This window comes from Callospermophilus lateralis, unplaced genomic scaffold, assembly GCF_048772815.1.
Source record: "Callospermophilus lateralis isolate mCalLat2 unplaced genomic scaffold, mCalLat2.hap1 Scaffold_196, whole genome shotgun sequence".
Lineage (NCBI taxonomy): Eukaryota > Metazoa > Chordata > Mammalia > Rodentia > Sciuridae > Callospermophilus > Callospermophilus lateralis.
This window is the reverse complement of record NW_027512968.1, coordinates 1,035,532-1,061,145: the sequence shown is the minus strand read 5'-3', so window position 1 is coordinate 1,061,145 and position 25,614 is coordinate 1,035,532. Positions and strand designations below refer to the sequence as shown.

General features: G+C 38.9%; 1 pseudogene; it reads right to left on the bottom strand.

Annotated features, from left to right (window-relative positions):
- Nucleotides 1-25,614, bottom strand: part of LOC143388666 (transmembrane protein 163-like) — a 192,997-nt pseudogene that overhangs the window by 55,194 nt on the left and 112,189 nt on the right.

Below are 25,614 nucleotides of genomic sequence, written 5' to 3'. Positions count from 1 at the left end.
TACATACCTAGCCCTTTTTTATTTTTTATTTTGAGACAGGATCTCACTAAGTTGTTGAGGCTGGCTTTGAATTCTCAATCTTCCTGCCTTAGCCTCCTGAGCCACTGGGATTACAGGCATGCGCCACCATGCCTAGCTGGGTAACAGAAGTTCTAAAAGGTGGTGGAAACTAAAAAAATCAGAAAAGGAAAAGAAAGGCATTTTTTTTCAAAGGCATAAAAATCCTCAAGTATAAATCAAAACCACAATCAGATGCCACTTATACTCACTAGATAGGTTAGAATTAAGAGGCAGATAACAAGAGTTGACAAGGATGTGAAGAAACTGGAAACCTCATACCCTGCTGGTAGGAATACAAAATGGCATAAGCACTTTGGAAAATATTTTGGCAGTTTCTTAAAGGTTCAACATAGTTATCACACAACCTAGTGCTACAGTCTGAATGTTGGTTCTCTTTCCACAATTGGAATCCCAATCCTTAAAAGGCTACAAGGTAGGGCCTTTGGGAGGTGATTAGATCATGGGGAGGAGACCTCATGAATGGGATTAGTGCCCTTATAAAAGGGGCCCTAGAGAGCTCCTTGGTTTTCCTACCATAGAAGGACACAGAAAGAAAATGCCATCTATAAACCAGGAAATGATCTCTCATGGGAACATTGTATCTGCCTTGATCTTGGGCTTCCCAACCCCCATAACTGTCAGAAATAAATTACTGTTGTTTACCAGCCATCCAATCTATAGCATTTGGTTATAGTAGCCTAAATGGACTAACAATTTCAGCAATTCCACTCTTAGCTCTACACTCACCAAAAGTCCATACTTCCACAAAAACACTTGTAGGCAAATGTTCATAGTTGCATTCTTCCTAAAAGCCCAAAGATGGAAACAACTCAAATGCCCATCAAATGATGAATGGATAAATAAAACGTGACATGTCCATGTAATAGACAATGGGACAACAGAAAGACATGAAGAACTGACTTGACAACACAGGTGAATACTAAAAACATCACACTGAGTGAATGACTAGGTGAAGGAAGGCCACAATGGACCACATGGTGTGATTCCATTTTTGTGAAATATTCAAAAGAGTCCACACTCTCCAAAAAGAAAGTAGATTTTTGGTTGCCTAAGCTGGGAGGGTTTACTGATGAAGGGTAAAGAAACTTGGGACTATTTTCTGTGGTAATGGCAATGTTCTAAAATTGATTGAGAGTTACCGATACATAACTCTGAAAATACTAAAAGCCACACTAGCCTCAAGCAAGCCTCCTCTTGTTCTAGTCTCTCAAGTAGCTGGGGCTTTAAGCATACACCACTGTGCCCATATGTGAACTATATTTTAATAAAGTTATTTAAAAAAAACTATCTCTATTTTGCATGGAAAACCTATCGTTAAAAATAACACCAATTTATCAGATCCCTAGCATAAGTCAAATATGGTTCCAAGCAACTTTCCTGTACTATCTCATTTGTTTCTCGTAACAATTTTATGAGGTAGGTAGCAACAATGAAAAATGGCCCAAGTATTCCTTTAAATGCCTCCTATCTCACAATTTAGCTATATGAAAAAGCTGACTCAAGATGCAGAGAGACACTGATAAAACCTAAGCTGACTCCATGCTGAAAGGGTACAACACTTAAAGAAAAGCAGGAGAGATGGAGGAAAATAATGATCCCCAGAATTCCATCCCATGCAACTTCACAGACCCAAAAGAGGTCACAATGCACAGAGAGGACTTCCTTTCTAAAAGTAGCAGTCCTATGTGAAAACACCCAGTAGGGCTGATGGCTTAAAACCAATTGCACAATAGAGGATAAAGAAAGCAGTTTCAATGGGGAGGAGATGAAAGCTTTATTCTTTGTCCCCAGATTCATTTCCTCTATTTTATTCCTCAAAAGTATGATTGATAGAATTATAAAACTAACATATGTACCTTGCAAAAGTGTTTTTCAGGAAATTCCAAAAGTATAAAGTAAATGACAACTATAACCCACATCAGCATTTTGGTGTTGGTCAACAGTCAATGTCAAGTGCTATGTTAAGTCAGATTGGATTAAGAACATCTAATAGCAAACACACAGAACAAAATATGGGGCAAAGTGAGAAAAAAATACATGCCATAAAAACTGATTCTAAAATTTCAAATATGGCTGTGGAGTAAGCAGGCTCAAAAAATTCTGGGTGAAAAAATGGGACAGCTCAGAGAAGGGAAAGAGCCTGCCCAAACCCCGCTTTAACAAAGGTGGTCATAGCAGAGAGCGGCAAATTCTGATCTCTACCAGGAGGGTGCCTGACTAAGGCCATCATCTCTAAACACCAGCAGCAATTCCCACCAGGGCAGCACAGAGCAGAGGAAGGAAAGAGAACAAGCAATGACACAGCAAGCTCAGGTTTCCAAAAGAGTGGCAGTCCTCAGGGTGAAAGAAAGCCACAGTGCTGGGCACTGGTACTCTCAGGAATAGAGCACTTCTCATGCAGTGAATACCATGGCAGCAAGTGCCAGAGGATAAGCAATATCTGTGGACAAAGGCTGGCTCCTCTTCCTTGATGGCAAAGCTAGAAAGCTGAGCATCAGCCCTGTGTCATGAAAACGGGGCTGTTTCAAAGACCATGGAAGAAGTCCGGGTTGCAGGTGAGACTAATGAGCCTCATTTGGAAGGCCTTTGAGACACTGGAGGTGCTTGCCATGGCTAGGTGAAGGAAGGCCACAATGGACCACATGGCAGCTATTTGCCATGAAACCCAGGACATAAATGCCAGCTCCTAGTAATGTCTACCAGGCACCTAGGCTGCCCTGTAGTGGCCCAGGCAGTTTGTCTCTGTCTGGCCAATTCCAACCATTTTCCCACCTTACACAGTAGCACCAAAGCCCAGGGCTGCATTTCAAGTTCAATGATGTTATAATTTTTAATTCTTCTGAATTAACTCCTGCTAAATTAATTGTGGATTCAGCTAATTACCATAAAAAGTGCTTTTTTTGTTTTTTGTTTTTTTAGGGAGGGGAGGCATATACTGGGAATTGAATCCAGGAGTAGTGCTCTACCACTGTGATACATCCCCAGGCCTTTCTTTTTCTTTTTTTTTTTTTTCATTTTTCTCACAAATTGCTTAGGGCTTCACTAAGTTGCTGAGGCTGGCCTCAAAGTGGAGATCCTCCTGCCTCAGCCTCCTGAGTCACTGAGATTATAGGCATGCACCACCATGCCCATTAGGAAAAGCTAGTTCAAAAGGGAAGAATGAGAAACTGGTAAAACCAAGACCTACAAATGATCATTTGGAGAGATAGTGTCGCATAGTGGTAAGAAGCAAACTTCAGGGCCATCAAGAGCTGGGTTTAAAGCCCAGTTCTATCCATTACTAGCCATGAACCTTCAAGAACAATACTTACCTTCTCTATTGGGTATTAACACCTTTAAGCCAGAGCCCAGCATGATACATGGCATAAATCAGGTGCTCAGTGAATGGTTATTACTAGAATCTTAATAAGGGTTACCAAAAGTTTACATAACTTCAAGGGATCCTATAGTTCAATCTTTCATCTTGCAATTTTTTTTATTAGAGCTTTATAGTTACACATGGTATTTGGGTTCAACCCAACAAACTTATTCATTCTGCAATTCTTTAATGAGTACCTACTACATGCTAGGGATTAGTCTAGGGCCTGGGAATAAGATAGATAAAAGAAGACTTTTGCTCTGGTGAGTTTAAAGTGTTATGAGGAGCTGGACAAACAAATTTACCAATGCATAAGTGAAGTTCAGGTAATTAGATCTGTAACAGAAAAAAGTACAGTTGTGCAAAAAAAATAGAAAGAAAGAAGAAAAAAAAGAAGAAAAAAAGAATATAGGTGGTGAGAGGTAAGGTAAGAACTAGTTGATCAATTATGATGCTGTACTTCTTAGTCACCTGAGTTCTAGGAGTGTGAATCTGGGTTCCTTTCCAAAACATAAATGAGAGTCTTCTCATTCCCAATCAAAATTCTGGCAATATATTTCCCAAAAGAAATACAAATGCCCAAGAAGCATATGGGAATTTATTCAACTAGATTGGTAACTAAAGAAATGCATGTTAACATGAGGAATTCAATTTTCCACCTCAACAACTGGCAAATTCAAAAAGAATTATAACACTTGGTGCTGGCAAAGGTGAGTAAACAGACACCCTCAGCTGCTGCTAGTGAGAACATAAGTTAGAATGATATTTTTGGAGCATATTTTAACTCTGCTTGTCAATATTATGGTAGCCTAAACTTTGACCTCAAATTCTAGTACCAGATCCTAAAGAAATAAGAAAAGCATTAAAATACAAATGTATAAAGACAGTTATTTGGGGTTGTTTATAACACCAAGACATTGGAAATAACCCACTTCTTTAGTAGAAATATCCTGAAACAAAATAGACTAAATCCATAGATACTACATAGCTATCAAAAAATAAAAACCTCTATTTATTCTAAGGTGGAAGATGCTCAAAATACAGGAGAAAAACCACTTTGATGAACATCTCTATGTTAATACATACACACACGTATATATATACACATGCATGTGTGTATGTGTGTATATATATATTATATGTGTATATATACGCATATATATGTGTATATATACATATTTAAAGATGTATGACCATGTGCTTGTATGTGTATGCATACATGTTACATATAAAGACCTTAGCTATAGTTTTCCCTGGGATGCTCTGTAACTAGTGAGTTTTAATACATTCTTTGTACCTTTATGAATTGCCTCAACTTTCTATAATATTATGAATTACTTTAACTTGCCACACACAAATCACATTTCTTTGAAGGGGAGTGAGATTAAGAAATCAAGGAACAACGTTTGTCACCTCCACTACTTACTCCCCCCCACACAATGTCCCCAAGTCAAAGCAACTTTGTAAGTATGCAAAAGTGTCTGCTTCAAATTTAAATTTTTTTTCTTGGTAAGTTCTTTTATTCTGTGCTCTTCAGAAGCAAAACAAAAATAATGGGGACAGATAATATCACACCACTTTAGTACAACAAATTAAAACATTTCCCAAACTCTAAGGATGGAAAATTATTCATCTAACATTTCTGAGCATATATTGAAGTCACATTCAGTGCCAGGCTTCATCTTAACCACAAAGCATCTGGCCACTGCCATAACTCTCCTCCCCTTTCACAGAAGGGAGAGCTGAGGTTTCAAAAGATTAATAAATTAGTGAAAGACAGAGCTGGTGAGAGACAGCATAGCCCTCATGGAGGACTCTTCTTGAGGACTGTATCAGTTTTCCAGAACAATCTTAATAGCACCACAAACTTGGTGGCTTAAAGAGAACTTCATTGTCTTATAGTTCTGGAAGCTGGAAGTTTGAAATCAAGGTGTCATTAGAGTCACACTCATTTTAAACCTATCCTTTTTGATTCCTTGGCTTATAAATGCACCACTCCAATCTCTGCCTGCATCTCACATAGCTGTCAACTCTGTGTGTCTCTCTTATCTCTTCTCTTGGGGCTACTAGTCACACTGGGTTAGGGCCACCCCCATAGAGCATGACCTCATCTTAATTTCATGACATCTGCAAAGGCCGTATTTCTAAATACAATCACATTCTGTAGTGCTGCAGGTTAGAACTTCAACATATCTTTTGGGGGGACATAGTTTAATTATTAATGAGACCAAGTCTACACTCCATCCTCTAATTCCCCGCCCATAATGCACAACCAGTTAGTGTCATGTCTGCACCCTGGCAGGTTTCACATGTCTTTTGGTGGATCAAAGGCTTTTGCCAGTTGGAGACCATTCCCTTCTACCCTTCAGGTAAGACAAAATCCAAACTATTTAAGGTAAATGAGCTCATGTCCTGCCATAAATGCTCTACCTTCTGCCTCAGATCTCACTAGTCATCGAGGGCAGCTCTGAAGTTATTTATTCTTCTAGTTCAGGTTCTGCTCTTGAGCTAAAACACATTGAAGAGCTTTATAAAGCTAAGAGCACTAGAGAGATGTAGGGTAAATGGGATTTGCTTCCCCCAGAGTCTTTGATTTAGGGCCAGATCAAACACCCCATGAGAAGTCAGAGAGACTGATACTATTTTAATATGGCTCTTGGTATAAATCATTGCCTTTGCAGTCCATTTAGATTAGGCACCAGAAGCAAATTACCAATACATCATTCTCTTGACTGAATTGGTTACTTTTCTTTTTAAGTTTTGGACTTGTTTCCAAAAGCAGAAAGGGCACTGCGGAAGTCAGTCATCAAAAGGCGATCATCAAGCAATCCTGTCAACGGGTAGTTTTGAGGCCGAGGAGTTTGGATCAGCAAATTGGAAAAGAAAACAGAGCAAGTTCCCTGGGTAAGAACCAGGGTACCCCATTTATTTCATATGAGAAGACACACAAAGAATTTATGCGTCTCTAAGAGCATCCATTCCAGACCTCTCAAACTCGCTTTCCAGCGTGCTAGAAATGCCATCTGCAGGTACATTTGAAACAGAAGATCATCATCTCCGGCTGTGTGGCTGACTCTGTTGCAGAATAAGTAAGCCTGGAAAGGTGAGCAACGCCTTCCATCTGCCTCCACCCCTCTGTCTCAATGAGCTGACAGATCACCCAAAGAGACAGCTGGGGAAAGGGCGTCTTCATGGGACCCCACCTGTGCTGCAACCATATGCAAAATGTCAGAGGCTCCCAAAGAGCATCAAGCTGTACCATCTGTGGCAAGCATCCCGATGGCCCTGGCAGCTGACAGCAGCAGGAGGCTGTCCTTCCTGTGGCCTTACATGGTACATGGGGCTGAGAATGGCTAAGAAGACAGGCGTAAAATTCCCTGTGTCATTCAACCTTGCCAAGTTCCTGGTACACTAATTTCTCCCCACACTCTCCACCTGCAGCATCACCCTGCTTCTCTCAATATCTTCCTCTCATTTCCAGGTTTTCTATGCTTTTTTTTTTTTGATATTTTTTTTTTGATATTTTATTTTCTCCCAGTGCTGGGGATGGAACCCAGTGCCTTAGGAAGGCTAAGCAAGTGCTCTACCAAGGAACTAAAGCCCAGCCCCATGTTTTTGATTTATTAAAACTCTGTTTAAAAAATATACACTGAGGGCTGGGGATGTGGCTCAAGTGGTAGCGCGCTCGCCTGGCATGCGTGCGGCCCAGGTTCGATCCTCAGCACCACATACAAACAAAGATGTTGTGTCGGCCGAAAACTAAAATAAATAAATAAATAAATAAATAAATAAATAAAATAAAAAGTATACATTGAAAGTGATCTATCTAAAGAAGCATTCGTTGTCCACTACATTAGCATCTAACCACACATGACTATTTAAATTCTTTAATGTTAAAAATCCAGTTCCCCCATGGGTATAGCCATATGTGACAAGCTCAATGGCCACATGTGGCTAGTGGCTCTGACTGTACGGCACAGATATAGAGCATGTCCACATCATAGTCTATTGGATAGCTTTGGTCTAAAGGACATAAAGAGAACATCTCCTTTCTGCCTCTGTCCCCAGTCCCTCTGCTAGAGGGAAGGCGATCCTGCTGCCAGTCTCCTTTGTGTCCCTGCAGGGATCTTTTATATGCCTGAGCAAGCATGCATGACTATGAACCCTTTATTTTAAAACCAGTGAGAAAAGACCACATATACTACTTTTCACCATGCTTTCTTTACTTAATGAACCTTGGTGTTCACAATGTAAGTATACAAATACTGCTTCATTCTTTTGAGTGGCTGCATAGCAATTCACTGGCACAGGGCCAATGCTACCACCCTGTCCCTGTCCCCAGGTTCTCTATACTCCCTCCTCCAGCATGGCCCTAAACCTTCCCACCAAGCAGTCTCCTCATACCCCAATCTCCACACCTTCGAGCTCTGTTCTGATTGTTCTCTTTACCTTCCTGCCCTGGTGATAACCTGGTTTTCCACTGAGGAAGCTATTTTTCCTACCTTCAAAGAAGAGACAGTTTTTCTCTTGCTCACTTTCAAAGTCTCTTTCTCCAGACATCAATTTCAAACCATTTCTCCAGCTTGCTTCCGCAACACTGCCTGTTGCCATCCAACTCAACCACTCAGTATACCCCCTTTATTTCATTATCTCCAACCTCCTGGCCCGCCTTCATTTACTAATGATGGTAGTACCTGTTTTACTGCTTGTATCTGCTCCCCAAATTGGAAACACTCCTGTTAACTTCCATTCCAGATGAAGCATCCATCCAACTCCTGGCCTCACTCAAACCTCTGACCTTTTATGACCACCCTAACTCAGCCACACTCTCATCCTGAATATATACCAATGAAACACCTACGAATTCTTGGCTTTTAACTTCTCATTCTCAGATTAGCATTCCCCTCCCACACACACCAACCATATTTATTTATTTATTTATTTATTTAGTACCAGGAATTGAACCCAGGGACACTTAACCACTAAGCCACATCCTCAGTGCTCCCTTTCTAAATTTTTTTTTATTTAGAGGCAGGGTCTCTCTAAGTGGCCTGGGGCCTTGCCATTTTCCTGAGGCTAACTTTGAACCTTCAATCTTCCTGCTTCAGCCTCCCAAGTCACTGGGATTACAGATGTATGTCACTACACTTGGCTCTACACCAACCATTCTTGACCTCATAGGGACTTCTAATCTATGAGGACTGTTCATTAACCTTTTCATTGTCATCCCATCCCTCCTGGCCCAGTTTGGATATTCTGGTCTATTTGATAACTCCTTCCCTTGCACATCTACGTGATTCCATTGCTCTTCCATCTATTATACTCATGTTGAAAACTCAGACCATGAGAAAACCTGATTCTCCATCTGTCCCATACCCGTTATTCACAGAAAAGTGACTGACAAAATTTGAAGCTTGAATAACTAGTAAATGGGATTATAAAATGGTGCAAGTGCTGTGGTAAACAGAATGGAAGTTCCTCAAAAATTTTAAGATATGACTTCCATGTGATTCAGGAATGCCACTTCTGGATATATATCCAAAAGAACTGAAAGCAAGTTCTCAAAGAGATATTTGCACACCCATTCATGGCAGCATTATCCCAATAAACAAGAGGTGGAAGCAATATAAATACCTATCAATGAATGAATGGATACACAAAATATGCTATATACGTACAGTGGAATATTATTCAATCTTTAGAGAAAGAAATTGTGTCACACAATGAAAGATGGATGAGCCTTGAAGACAGTGTACAAATTAAAATAAGCTGGTCACAAAAATCAAAGACTTCATGACCCCTTTATGAGGCATCTAGCATCGTCAAAGTCATAGAACCAGAAAGTGACTGCTGTTACAGAAGTGTTCAATGGGCATAGAATTTCAGTTTTGCAAAATAAAATAGGTCTGGGTATCTGTTTCACAACAATGTGAATAAAATTAATACAACTGAACTGCACACTTAAAAATGGCAAAGGGGAGGGAGAGGAGGGGAGGGGTTATGGGGATAGGAAAGATGGTGGAATGAGATAGACATCATTACCCTAAGTACATGTATGACTGCACATATGGTATAAAGCTATATCATATACAACCAGAGAAAAGAAAAGTTGTGCTGCAATGTGTATAATGACCCCAAAATGCATTCTGCTGTCATATATATCTAAAGAATAAATAAATAATGTTTTTAAAAATGTTAAAAATGGTTAAGAGGAAATTTTATGCTTTTTTATATTTTAATTTTTTATTTGTTCTAACTAATTATACATGGCAGCAGAATGGATTTCGATTCATTGCACACAAATGGAGCACAACTTTTCATTTATGTGGGGTTTTTAAACAAAAAAAAAACCCATTTTAATGCAATAAATCAATTGGGGTTACCCTTCTGTGGTGGTGCAGAAGTGGTATCTCTCTTCCTCTAGCATCAAACACCCCAGCACATGCATAGTCAGGACAGTCAACAGAAAGCAAGATCAAAAAAAGTTTCTATTCTCTTTGCATTGGAAATTCAAACTCATTCAGTGGCTTTGAGTCCAGAACGGAAAAATAAAAAAGCTTAACCAAGGCCCACTTGGATATTTCCATTTCCATCTAATAATCTTCTCTAGCAACATCATGAAAACAAATGATTTTTCTAGTTATGCTGCTCATAATTCATTTATGCTCATTAATATGCAAACATCAGTTTCTCAGCTGGCAGTGATTTCATGAATTTTTAACTTACATGAGATAAGCCAGAGATTAAAACTTTAAAGCCAACAATACAGAAGACTGTGAATATAATTTTAATTCCTAGATTAGAAATCTCCAAGTGCATTCATTGGCATCTTCTAACGAACAACCACCTAGGAATTATAAAAGCATCATCTCTGAGTTCTGACTTTAGAATAATAATATAGACTTTCTGCAATGGTGTTTGTTTGGGTATCATTAAAAACAGTGAAACCAAAGATATTTCTTGTCATTAAACTTGATCTGGGCAAACTTTACAGAGAAACTGACTCTCACAGAAAAGCCACAATAGCTGGGTATGGTGGTAGACAACTATAATCCCATTTTCTCAGGAGCCTGAGGCAGGAGGATTACAATTTTGTGAGACCCTGTCTCAAAAATAAAATTAAAAAGGGACGGGGTATATTTCAGAGATGAAACACTTCCTGGGTGTAATCCTCAACACAGAGGGGGAAAAAAGGAAAAAATCTACAATAATTTATGACTATAACCAATAAACATGAAAATTATCTGGGCCAAAAGAAAATCAGAAAAAAAGGCAAATTAGAAAAGAGAAATTGGGACACTCTGAACTCAATTCCTTCTGGAACTGTAAATCAAATTCTTGATTAACTCTAAAATAAGAAAGAATAGGCAGAGAGAAGAGTTCTCTACTTAAAATCATTCTCATTTTTCCTATATATAGAAATAGAATGCAAGACACATAATTTTCAACACCTAGAAACCATATTTAAAAATAAACAGAAGAAAAAGTAGTTCTAATAGTTTAGTCCAATATATCTAAAGCATTCTGATACTAACATGTAATGCAATCAATATTCTCAATATTAATAAAACTTTCACATTCTTTTTTTCTTCCTATCTTGGGAATTTAGTAGGTATTTTACATTTCCAACACATCTCAGTTTGGACAAGCCACAGATCAAGTGCTAAAATATTGCATTAGTGGTAAGAATATTAGATAGTGCAACTATAGAACCAAAGATTATATGTTCTTCTGTCAAGACAGTGGCTAGTTCTTGAAATCCAAGAATTTCCCTAGATAATGCTATGGAGACTTCTTTTACTAAATTTTTCAAATACCCACATAACAGATTGGGTAGAAGCATTAGCTGCTCCTTCAGATAGACCAGTGTTAATACAATTTTGATCATTTCAGAACCGCTGCTTGTAATTTTACAAAATTAATTTGGTACTTACAATTGTTTTCTTGTTTTTTTTTCAGCCACAAATTAATGCACTTTTTAAAATTAACTTTCTCTAAAATGATCCATGATATCACAAACTCAATACTTAATATTTGTTAAAAGAGCTAATACACATAAAAAGTATTTAACACATAAAAGAAGTTTCTGTGTAATACCCAAAACCAACAATAAAGTAAACTAAAATTCATTAGTGAATTCATTATGGTGTCATCTTTGAATTTTCCATTAGACAAATTGAATCTCGAGTACATTACTGTCTGCATCTCCTGGCATCAAAGAGACCTCTCGACCTTTGAATGTTAAGAGTACAGCTTACCATCCCATTCAAGAGTACCTTCTAGAAACCAATAGAGTAGAGAAAAGGGATTGAGAGGAAGAGAAGAGGGCAGGGTATGGGGGAGTACTGGGAATAAAATCTACCAAATTATGCCATACCTATATACAAATATACCACAATCAATACCACTTTTACATATAATTAGATTATAATAATAATGGAAGAGAGATCAATTGAGTAAAGCAAATAGATCAGAGGCAGGAAGGAGGGAAGGGAAAGGGAAGGTACTTGGAAATGAGATCGACCAAATTAGGTCATATGCATGTACAAAAATGTCATAATGAATCTCATTGTTATGTAAGATTATAATGCAACAAAAAAATAAATTAATTTTAAAAAATACCTTTTCTCCAGGCACTATCATAAATCTCAGCAGGGAGGCATTTTCTCACTTGTGTTGAACCATTCAAAAGCTGCAGAGGCAGGGCAAAACTCTTGCCCTGATACACACACATGCTCACACACATACATATAAACACACAAAAATTAATATATTTATGTACATGCATGTGTATGTATTCATCACAATGCATAGAGAAGGAATTATTTCCTGCTTTTCCAGATGAGGGAATGCAGTGTTGAGATAGCAAGTACTGATTCTCAAAACCCAAAATCTGACTCTGGGGGTTTGCAGGGTGTAGCTCGGTGGTAGAGTACTTGCCAAGCATGTGTGTGGTCCTGGGAAAGAAAAAGGAGGGGAAAGAGAGGGATGGAGCAAGAGAGGGAGGGAGGGAGGAAGAAATGAAGGAAAGACAGACAGACAAGCAAATAAATATTCACTCCAGACTGAAGAGCAGGGAACAGAGAATTAAACAGATACACTCCATCTTTTTAACCATCCCAGGAGAGACTTTTCACGTGGTTAAAAATCACATCAGGTGCCTTCAAAGGCAGTCTGAGGACTTTCTCATTGCATGCCCTCAGAGTTCTGTAGTCTGCAAAAAAGATAAGAATCCACTTACATGTACTCTCTATGAGCAGAGTGTACCGCAGCCGCATTGCTATAACGCCACAGGACAATCGCTGATGACAGGACATCCAGGATGGCGTCAAACTAGAAGAAAGAGACATGACTTTAGTGGTTTCTCCAGAGTTAATGGGGCATGGCTATGAAGACACAGGATAACTATCCTGTGATTCAGAATATCTGAATGAGTGATTCGAAGCACTGTTTTTTAGACACTTTGATGCAGCCATTCAAGATCTTCATCGTAAAATCTTGGGAGACTGGAGACTCAGTACCCAAGTGCTGACCTGGTAGCAGCATCAGAGCCCCTGTGTTATTGGTGGGATCTGCTGCCACATCCCCTGACTCTTAGCACTCTGGAAATGTGGGACAGGGGTACACTGTTCTAGAAGATGTGGCCCTCATTTCCCCAAGGCCAGCAAGATAATTTCAACATTTTCCCGCATATCCCAAGCCAAAGATCTTGGGTAAGGATTCTTTTACTGGCTGTCAATGGAACTGCTTTACCTGGGTTCAGGGGTAAGGATAGGAGTCACCCAGAGGCTCCAGGAACTACACCAACACTTCAATATTGCATACAAAATTCAGCACTGTGTTTGAATAAGAGAAATGCAGAGAGAGAGAAAAATGGATGGAAGGAGAGGGTGTTCAGGGAAAAGGTGAGGTCTTGCTAAAGTAAAGGAAGAAAGTGTGTGTGTATATATGTGGTGTGTGTGTGCAGTGATGCGCATTATTCTCGACAATCCACATCCTTCTTCAGATTCTGAAAAGAATCTGCATACCCGCCAAACATTAAATTCTTAACAACAAAGGGCAGAAGTGGGTTTAGGAACATGCACACATACCCGCAGGAACAGGAAACCCTACCTCTATGCAGAAGGGATGTGAAATGAGCTCTTTTGTGAGTCATCACACCATGTCACACTGCTCATCCAGAAAACTACAAGCACTGACACTTGAAGGGGCATGGGGAATTGTTATCCAATGCTTCAAAATATTAACCCTAATCCTGTAAAAAGAGACCTGCTTTCTCTGACCAACTTCCCTCAGGGGGCAGGCTGAGAATTCAGGGAGTCCTAGTTGGGCTACAGACTGGCTTATCCCAACGTGAGTAGTATCAATCCTAACTCTCAAACAGCTCTGTCGACACCAGCAAATGCATCACTCCAGTACAGGCCAGGTCCGCACACAACCTGGAAGAGAAAAAAGAACTGAGATTCCTAAAACACCCTCTCAACTAACCACTTTGTTAAAAATGTGGTTCCCTCCCAGCTGTGCTGGAGAAATATAGTCTCATTGCAGTTTAATTCTACTGAATTATAATTTTTATAGAAGCTGTTTCCATAAAAGGTGTGTTACCCATTCCAATCACCCTCTTATTTGAGGGCTTAGGGTGAGACTCATGAGCTTAGAAAAATCGTGCAAAATTTCATGAAAGTACATTTCAGATTACTTACTGCAAACCCAAAAGCAGAGGTGCTGTACCTCATAACGGAGACAGCTAAAAAGAAAGAAAATATTATTCAGAATATTTTAAAACCTCATAGACAATTTCTCTCACTTGTGTGTATATCAATACATTTGATACAGCCTTTTAAACAGTGAAAAAGCTCCAAGAGAATAAAAGTAAAAATTAACTGTCCTTGTAAAAATCTGAGAATTTAAAAAAAATTGAGAGTGAAAGATTTCCAAACTCTACCTGCAAGAACTTCCCTCCCCAGCATGTTCGGAAGCACCCAATAGCCAACTTCAGGATAAGCGTGCTTAAGTAGTTGTCAATCAAATGACTTCAGAGACTTTGAGAATTTAGAAAGTAGTGTTGGGGAACTGGAAAATATGCTAAACTTTCAAAGTGAAACTTCAACCATCCAAACTCCTCCCATAATAAGGTAATTATTATTTAGTGATCTAATGATATCTAATGTGCACATTATTGCTAACATACAAAAAAATTTTTTTTTTGCCCACTGGAGTTTAATAGATATCAACACAGCTGTTTTTTTTTTAAGTGACAAGTGATCTCAGATTAAACAATAGATGTCTGCAGTTACTTAAAACATTTTATCCATATTCAAAAATTAGAGGTACAAGTTAATTGGGTGGCACATTTGTCTAATTATATTTTGTGTCAAAGCAGAGGCAAGCTTCAAAAACTATCCTCAATTTGACTCAATAAAGGCAGATCATAAAACAAAAGCCATATTCAACAAGCAACGCCCACCCTTCAAGGAATGCAACCACCTCTGGGTCAGTAAAGCTTGGAAGCAGCTGGATCCTGAGCCTAGGAATTGCAAGAGAGCACAGGTGGGAGGCAGGCACAGAGGTCAGCACCTATATGGACTTCCATTCACCCCAATGTCCCTTTCTGGGGATCTATTTGCCATCCAACCCTCAAAAACAGACTCCAGAAAGTCAACTGCTTAAGCATTGTGCTGTGTACCCCTGCTCCCAGCCACAAAGGGGTCACTGGACCCAAAGTGGAGCAAACATACTCCATTTTCTGTGATTTAATGATTGCTACTACAAGACAGCCTCGTCGGTCAATTTATGTAGTTACAATTGAATTGTAAACACTGGAGCTTTCATCAACCCTTGTTTGCTATAAAAAGACTGTGGAGCAGAAAGGCAAGCCTGGGGTACAATCAGTAATGGAGACTAAAACTAGGGTTCCTAATGTTTCTTAGTCCTCCCTGCAACTCAGCCACACTCCAGGGCTCAAACAATGAGTGGACAACGACCAACTAAACCCCTCACCTTTCTGTCTTTGTCAGGAATAGCTCCTGGTGTTCCTGCTGTTGCTCTTACTAGTTCAGGGAGGGTCTAGAGCCATCTGTGCAGTGCCATTCTCAGCAATGCAGTACTACAAGACAGTAGTTGGGTGGTATAAAAGGCTACGGGGCCTTCCCAAAGAGCATTAATTCCAGGACCCTGTCAACATGTGTATAAGAGGTAGCTGATCCCCAGCAGCACTGTCCTGAGCATGGGAGAAATGCCCTATGAAACTGGCTTACAGTAAGTGCTCAGTCATTGTTAACTAAACTGAACAAAATTCCATCATAAAAGTCATAGAGGGTATTTGGGTTTTCCCTTTATGGTCTGTTTTTAAAACATCTCAGCTGTGCTTTCTTGTCAGCACAACTGATAAGAAAGATCCCTACTAAGATCTTGCACAGATATTATCTAAATGGGATTCAAAGAGAGGTGTCAGGCCAGAGCTCCCACTCTGTCTCCACTTGTGCTCTCCAGCCTGGGCACCAAGGACAACACACAAATAAAACAGAGCTCCCCTCACCTGTCATCACAGATCACCTGTTTTGTAAGTGGTAAGCCATGATTTTAAAATATCTGTATCTGAGCAATTTGTTTATACTAGACATTTATATAGTAGTCCACAGATTTCAAAAAGGTGGACGCTTACATAATTATAGTGAAATATGTAAGAAACTTATTTCATAAATCAGAAATCAAAGGACATGCCACTAAACAGCCAACTCCTTGACTCTAGGGGAGCTCAATGTCCATGATTTTGAACACTCTAAATTATACTGGAGAGTTCTGCTGTGAGAATTATACCTGCCCAGTAGATGGATAACTGAAGCACAATGGAATATTAATATTCCTCTGTCCCCCGTGTATCATGGAAAATGCAAGAGTCCTTAAAAGATATGTATCATTTCCTTATAAATTGCCTCCATCTAATTTCTTTAATTACATGGAAAAGGAGAAATGCCAAAAAATTGCATGTGGAATCAAGAGTACACTGAAGGGCCCTTCACACAGCCTTGGCTCTGACGACTTCCCCATGTGGCCAGGTCCCCAGGTTTGCTGTTAAATAACAGCAAATAGTCATTAGCACAGGATTCAAATTGAAGAGTTCAGATGGCCTTTGAAGAATTTATGAAGAGTATCAAGTAATAACTTCATTTTCTTTGGTCCACAATTCATCACAATATATCCTAATTCTGGGTTATAAATAATCTCAACAGACAAACAAAGTCAGATGGATTTAAACAGTTCTGTTCTGTAAGACTGCAGGGTAATCCATGGGGCATTTTGTTTTTGTTGTTGTTGTTGTTGGGGAGCAGTGCTGGGGGCTCATATCCAGGGCCTCTTGTATGCTAGTTAAGTGCTGTACAATTGAACTATATCCCCACCCCCATGGGGTGCTGAGATATTTCCAGCTTCCCACATGCTACAAATGAGTTTCACCTGGGCCAGGAAGATCACCCAAGGCACATATGACTGAGCATAGCCAAAAGCCACCATGGGGCCAACAAAGTTCAACATTGCCCATAAGGCAGGTGTTAGGTTCAACAGTGGACGACAGACATGGGACCTGTCAACCTTAAATAATAATGCTGCAAACTGGCAAGGTCAACAAAGAGAAGGGAAACCAGGAAACAGTGAAGCAGAGTTCTCCAGTGAAGGCTGTTCTTATCAAGATAGGGCCCACAGAGCCCACAGAAGTGATAATGATATCACCAAGGCCTTCACTATATAGGTCCAGGTCCTGTTTAATACACCCTGCAGCTGTTCTGGAATGAAGCCCTTGATATCAGCAACCTATCTTTATCTGGATAGTACTATTGCCAGAATTCCTTAGAGGAATCTCCAAGAATGTTTTTGATATTCACAGTAGAACCTGTCTCCATGCCTCATAATTTGAACATGCACTTAGGCTAGTGACCACCAAGAGCATACAAGGCATGCTATTATAGGTTGGGGAACCTCATTCAATTCCCCAGCGAGCTGTGGCCTGGGCTTCCTCCTCTGCAGCTTTGCCATTGTTAGGCTGGAATTACAAAAATATAAATACATGCTTACCATGCATTGGGGTCCTTTCTCTTCCCCTCCCTTTCCGCTTCTCACTTTGGTATCAGGGATTGAACCCAGGGGCACCAAATCCCCAGCCCTTATTATTTTTCATTTTGAGACAGGGCCTAACTCAGTTGCTGAAGCTGGCCTTGAACTTGCAATCCTCCTGCATTGTCTCCCTAGCTGCTGGGATTACAGGGGTGTGTCACCATTCCCAGCCATCCCAGCTTTTCCTTTTTACTCAGAGTCTTTTAAATGTTCATAGTTATAATTTTTGGTGCCCTGCCCAACATCCAATCCTTCTCCTGGTGGGAGCATAGCAATTCTCATCTGGGGACCTGCACCCGCCCTACTCGAAGTGATATGGATAGGACGACATTTTGCCCACTCTGGTATATCCCATTAACTTGTCCCATGTACAAATTGAATGATTCAAAGCTGTCTAAATTTGATTTGAGGCAATAAGAATCTCTCCCAAGTTTGTCAAAAATTTTGGGAAGAGGATGACTAAGAGACAATTACATAGCTTATAAGACAAAACCAAGAGCCATAGGTGGTGAATTTGACATAAATGGGTAAAGACTGCCTCAGAATGAAACCAACACAGAGGAAAAGGAAATTAAAGATCAGAGACAGATGAAAGCCCCAAGGACATCAACTGAACCTCTGCAATCAGCCTTGTTGGAAATCTAACCCTCTATTCCTCAAATAGCCTCACTCAATAATTCCTCAAATACATCATCCAATGATTATTTCATTTTATTAAGCCAGTTGTTGAGTTTCTATGACTTGCAGCCAAATGAATCTTAATACAATATAATTTGACCTAATAATCCCATGTCCAAGAATTTCTTTTAATGCCTAAAAAATGCTTTATATTCAAAATATTCATAGCAGGTTAATATGATTTATAATAGCAAAACGCTAGATATGATGTAAATATCCAGCAGTATGGCACTGGTTCATGTATGGTCTATTCAAAGAATGGGCTACACATAGCTTAAATTGTATACAAAAGTTAATGCTTATAGTGGCATATTCAGCAAAATAATGAAGTTGATAATAAACAGACAGGTAGTATGTTGGGTGCCATACTTCCAGGTTGCTATGGGAAATGATGGGTCTTTTGGGACAGGGAATTCTGGCTAGTGCAGGTGAAAACTGAGCGAGGAGATCAGAAGAAGCTTTGCTGAAATTTAAGCAAAGACAAAGGAGAAGGGAGTCAGCCATGTAGTTATCTAGAGAAAGAACCTTGCAGATAATGGAAAGATAATGCAAAGACCCTGAGATAGCCCTCATGACCTCTGACTTGTCAGGTGCTCTAAGATGAAAGAGAACAGAAAGGCAGTTATGGGAGATTATTAGGATAAAATACAAAATGATGTGATATAACTAAATCTACAGCTGTGCCTTAAAAATGCACCGAAAACCAGGGGGCAGGAAATTCCCTCAAATGATAACAGTGGGTAATCTTAGATAGAAAGGTTTGAATAGATGCTTTTCTTTTCTACTTTTTGTATTTTCCACATTTCCTATAGCCATCATATTTGACCATTCAAATTGGAAAAAAATAGTTTTATTTGCAGGAAAAAAGTTATCCAACTCATAACAATACAACCCGAGGTCTAAAATAAAAATAGCAAAAATCAGAATTTTGATGGGCCTCCGGGAGTAGGTGCACTGTGCGCTTCGTGAATGCTTCTGGCTGATAGGAAAGTACATTACCATACACATCTTCATCACATCTAAGTTTCTAAAATCCATCTTCCTAGTCAAATGGCCTCCACAGTCAGGGAGCTAATGACCTGAACATTTCAGGGGAGTGTGGTGGAGGGCCAGGCAAGCCAAGGTGTGGAACATAAGCAAAATGTCACTCCCAATCTGTGAGACATGGGAAGAGTTTCTCAGGTAGGAACATAAGTGAGTTTGAATGATGACTTCACAGCTATTTTTAGTGTATGAAGATTTATTAAGCTTCACAATTTTGATCTGTGACTCTTCTCTGGGTCTTTAATTTTTTATATGATATGTGCAAATTATTTTTTATAAAGCTCTTAGACTTTTTTGGTAATTTCATTAAAAGTCAAGAAACAGATGGCAAATTGAATAAAGAAGAAGATTAATTCCATTTCTACCTATGACAACAGTAGAAATAAAAGGAAATTTTAAATGCTGAGTGTTGGTGAAAGTATGGGGATGCAGTATCTTTTCTGTAGAGAAATCTCTTCATAAGACAAATTAGAAATATTTATCAAAATGTAGCATACACATTCTTTGCACTCAGCAATTATACTTTAAGAAATATATTCTGTACTTGTGTTGGCACAGATGCCAAAAGAAACATTCAAGTATGTTTATTATAGATACATAAAAGCAAAATATTAAATCACTCCATTGATAAAGGCAGTGCTTTAATGAAGTAGTACATATCCATACCTCAGAGGTTATTAAGCTCTTGAAAAAGATAGATGTGTAATGCGCAAAATATAGTAAGTGAACAAAGCAAGATCATTAGTAATTGTCAAAGCTCATATGTGTGGGTACATGGGTGTTCATGGAAATAAAATTATATAAATAAAATTTTAGAGAAGCTACAAAAAAAAACTGGGGGTGATGATTACTTTAAAGGAAAGGGAATAAGAGTGCAAGGTTGAAAGGATGTTCTCATTCCACTTCATAACCTATTGTATGCTTTGGATTCTCTTCCTGTGTATGTTGTACATGTACCTGCATGGATTTCCAAGGTGAAAATACAAGTCCATGCACCACAACCAAATAAAGCAGCCTAACCATGGGTCAGGGCACCGGCAATCAGCTTCTATGGAGTTGCTTGCCAACACAGACAAATTTTATTTGGCCAAAAATAGCTTGTACAGATAGGGATTTAAGTGGCTGACATCTTAGACTACCTAGGTCTGCTATCAATTTATGGGATTACAAATCAAATATGTTTTTCAATATCCACAAAGTAAAATTAAAATAGTCAGGAATTTCCCAAAATTAAAATCCCTAGGAGAACACCTTTCTCCTTTTGCAATAAAACTTTTCTTCCTAGTTGAGGACAATGTTAGTGGAGAATCAAGGAGGAGGAGAGAGAGGGACAAATGCAAATATTTTCAATTATATTACTGTCCAGGACATTTGCTGAGGAGATATAAAACCCAGACAATATTCTGCAGTGACTAGGAAGGTCAGATCTCCATTTGGCTACATTATCTCTTTTATTAGGTGTTGAAAACCTATGTGGTCTCTTTTTTTCAAATTTGCCATCACATCCTAAGCAGTTAACTGCACAATCTTAGGATTATTCTAGATAAAAATATAAAACTAGACTCAAATAAAATTTATACTATAACTAAAATAATTTTCTCAACAAATATGCCTCAATTTATTTGAAATCATGTCAATGGGTGTATTTTAGGGTAACCTAGATTTATTTTATTTCAAGTATACTGTCAGCTTTCATTAACTTGAGCATGAGTCCTTATAGATTATACGGAAGTAAAAATGGGAATTAAAGAAAGAAATCTGAAGTATGGTTTCCAAATCAACAAATGCATTACCTATCCATATATCCTATGTATACTCTAAAGTGAGAAGAATACAACGACAAAGAAAAGACATCACCAGATCCATCAAATGACCAACCCAATATCACAAGAGAAGCCTGGGGAATCAGTTACAAGAGCAAGCATGAAATTCACAAAAGTGAAATTATAGATACTCTATGATGTCACTTTGTCAAATAACCCAGACTGAATTCTAATAGGATTTTATAGCTAAAGAGCTGTGTTTGGGGCATTTTACATGAGCCAGGACAATTTTCCAATGATACTGAGTTATAAATCAAAGATGAATCCATATTGATGCTCCAAAGGAAAATAAAGAGAGTCATGGTTTTTCTTGATCCATTGACAATAATTCTTCCTTAGTAGCACTAGTTCTATTTCCACTCAGCACTAATAAATAACTCATAACTAGGTATCAGGTCAGAAAATTGAAAGTCTGCAAACTCTCGGCCATGGTTGAAGCATCTACCTCATGGCTCTTCAAAAAGAGTTTCTTAGACCCTGTAGATTTAAGTCTTCCCATCCTGGCCCCATTTCATTTCAATCACAGCAACTTCCTTATCTTCAGAATTAGAATTCTGTCAAAGATTTACCTGCAGAAATGTAGCAAAAAATAACCCACTGTATACCATCCTTGTAAGAAGAATGAATAATGACAAACCAGAAACAAAGAGAAAAACAAAAGCATTCCTATGAAATATTTGGGTAAAGATCGAAGACATACAAGCAATATATAAGAGAAATATGATGGCAGTAATCAGGACAGTGGTTACCTCTGGAGTGGGACAGTGACTTGCAGAGGACATGAGAAGGACTTGTCAGGTGGGAAGATGAGTGAGTGTGAGTGTGGTTACACAGAAAGGCTCACTTTGTGAAAATTCATTAAGCCTCACAACCTACCCTCATTCCCTGGTCCACATCAAAACCCCTGCTACAATTACTATCCAATATCAAAATAAGGCTGATCTATTTCTATCCTCAAAGATAGTTCTCAGAGATATCTATCAATCACCACCATGCAATAGGTACCATGACTCTCAACTTCAACGCCAGGTAATCCTTAACTGCGAAGCACATATATGCAGAGAGTGGACAGTCATTAAGCATCTTTTTTCATTCATTCTTCCTTCCTTTTTCTGGTAAAAGAAGTTCCCCACTCCTTTTTTAAAATTCTTCTTCTTTGAGGCAGGGACTAGTCCTTCTCAGTAGCTAAAATGACCCCATCCTCCTCCATTAGAGGAAAGTACATGACCTGACTGCAGCATATCCCACCCCCTGGACACAGTGACTAGACAATCAGAATCTTTTTTTTTTTTTTTCAGAGAATGAGAGAAATGATGGGACAGAAAAAGTTTTTCTTCTCCTGATATATGGGAGACTTTTTTGGGGGACAATTCAAGGCCACTCATGTAGAAAGCCTGTCTAAGAATGATGCTGACACAGAAGAAAGAAGAAAAGAGAGGAAAGGAAGGAGGGAGTGAGAACTGAACTCTGACATCATTTGATCTCATGGATATGGCCAATTCTATTCTGTAATACATTCTCATTTATTTTGCTTATGCTAAGACGAGGGACTTTCACCGCTTATCCTGGAACTCTCAACTGCTACAACATACTTACATCTCTTTCAATCAGAGCGCCTGATGCTCAGACTCATACTACTCCCCTCTCATCTTGGCATCATCCAAAGATAAATTAAGAACCAATTCACATGACGGTTTCTTCAAATAAGCTCCCTTCAAATTATAGACACAGGATCAGTCTTAAAAATCCAATTACATCCAATTCAAAGGCATAGACACACCACCAATATGTAAAATCTACAGCTAACAGGATGATGGCTGAAATGGTATTGCCTAGTTAACCTCACTTTGTTTTGACCCTTTCTCACAATAAAAAGTTCATCCCTAAAGGCCAACTAGGCTGTGGTTTGACCATAGCACAGGAGCACTTCTGCTATCTCACCACCATTTGCCTCTTCCATGACCCTTCTTTCCTACCATTGTAAGGGGGACAAAAGTCCAAGATACTGAAATGATTTCTCCTTTGGAAAAAATATCCAAATAATTCTACTTACAAAATATATTTTCAGCAAGTTCTAGAGTATCTACGTCAGGAGTTCGCAAAACACCCCCAAGTTTTGTGAGTCACCAGAAAGACTCCCAAGACTTGGCATATAGTCATATCCATGGCTAAGATTCATTATAACAAAAAGATATAGAGCAAATTGAGCAAAGGGGAGAGGTCCATGGACAAAGTCTGGAGGAAACCAAATGGAAGCATCCAAGAGTCTTCTCCCAGAGGAGTCACAGAAGACAGGTTTAATTCCTCCACAGGTTATGACAACAACTTGTTCAAAACTTTAGTGATCAGGGATTTTAGGGACCCTTTTACATAGGTACCCTCCACCTAGTACCTACCAAAACTCCAAACTCCCAGGAGGAAAGCACGTGTTGCACATAAACCACATGGGTTGCACAAACAGTTTAGGCACAGTAAGCCACTTTTATTTGGAGAAAATTTATTTTCTGTGTAGGCAACTCTTTACTAGCCAAGCTCCCAAACACTACCAATAGCCAATAAAGCATGCAAGCACTTTTAGGATAGGCAATCTCCAGCCTGCTCCATTAGCCTTCTCTGCACAGGATCACAGCTAACTCCTCTCATTAAAAAGAGAATGGAACCCTGAGACAGAAGCAACTTATCCAAAAATCACATAGTAAGGCAAGAACTGGCACTCAGGTGTCCAGATTCACAGAGAGAAAATCACATTGTCACTCCTAGATATATCTTCCAGAGAAGTCAGTTCACTTCAGAGGCATAGACTAAAAGGAATGGAGATGCAAAAATGACTCTTCTCAGTCCACAAATTTTCCATGGCAACATTAATTAATTACATCCATTGCTTGAATGTTTCACGGATGGAATAAATATAATTTTTAATATCCTTCCACTATCCATCCTTTTAGGAAAAAAAAAGTCTCAACTCTACTATATTTTAAAATACCCAGTTAATTACCACTTTAATTAAAATCATACATTTTCACTTAAAGCTGGAAGAGTCCTTAGAGATGGTCTATCTAATCCAACAGCCTTATGTAAAAGAAAAAGAAATGGTCCAGAGAGGGAAGCTACTTGACGGAAGCCTGGTCATCAATGTGTCCAAAACCAGGGCAAGAATCCTCCTGTCCTGACTTCCAGTCATATGCCCATCCTAGCACATGTTGCTGTCTCCCCCCCGCCCCCCAGGGCAGACTGTCTGAGAACAGAGGACTATAAGCTTATTATACACCCTTAAGAGCTTAGTGATCTAAAATGAATTCTCAGGAAGGAAGCCTGTACAGCCTTGCAAAGAACCAATAATCTTCAAAATGGAGAGAAAAATTATTGTTATCATGGAGGAGATTTTATATGACATTTAGATGATATTTATATTCATCCCTTTTAAAATATACATGGTTACCCAGAAGCATAATGCTGTGCTGAGTCCGCAAAGATGCAACATGCCCCAGACATCCAGGCCCCACAAGCAAAGCTGCTGGACTGGCCACCAGGGACCTTTCATACCCTGTCTAACCTCTAAGCAATTTGTGATTCCTTCAAGCTCAATCAGCCTGAAAGAAAATTAAGGAGATTATTTAAATGGTCAGAGGAGACAGAGATTCAGTCTTCCCGGGACAACATCATCATGACACCATGCACAGAGAGCCACAGAAATACAGGACTACAGAGGACTAGTCATTTCTCTACAGAACAGATTCTCATTGTGTATGTAATCCAGCAACTAGAAAAACCTAAATGAGGACAATGTTTCCATTCTAATTTGAAATACATGTAAAATAATAATATTAATAATAATAATAATAATAATAATAATAATAAAAAGCTGACGGATGAAAGTCTAGAAGGTGAAATTTAAGTTGTACTACTACAAAAGTATAAATCAAGGTTTATCTACTGGGGACACTTTAGCCCCCCTACCCCAGGGCGCATTTGGCAAAGTCTGAGACATTGTTAGTTGTCATGGGGAGAGAAGATGACAGCTAATATCTAATGAGTAGAGGCCAGCTTTCCTGTTAAATGTCCTACAAGGATCATGACAGCCCCAACAAAGAATTATCCAGCGCAAAATATCACCAGCTGATGTGAACAGATAAAGACCAATCGACAGCTCCTGATGGTGTGTGGGAATAGATGTGATGCCCAGAGGTCTACACTGTTCTAGTATTGAATATGATGATGATGGAATCAAAACCATAATTCAAATAATCAGAGAATTCCATTTCCCAAAACATTTAGATAGAGTTTTAGTTGGAATATTTTACTGGGTTTTTAATTTTTTTCATTTGTGCATTAAAATTATACATAGTAGTGAAATCCATTATTCCATATTCATACATGCACATAATTGATCAATCTCATTCCTTAGTACCTTCCCATGCCCTCTACCCTACTCTCCCACTTACTCTACTATTACTGATCTCCCTTCTATAGTTACTATTTTAGTTAGTGCATTCCTTATGATATATTCACACATGAACATAG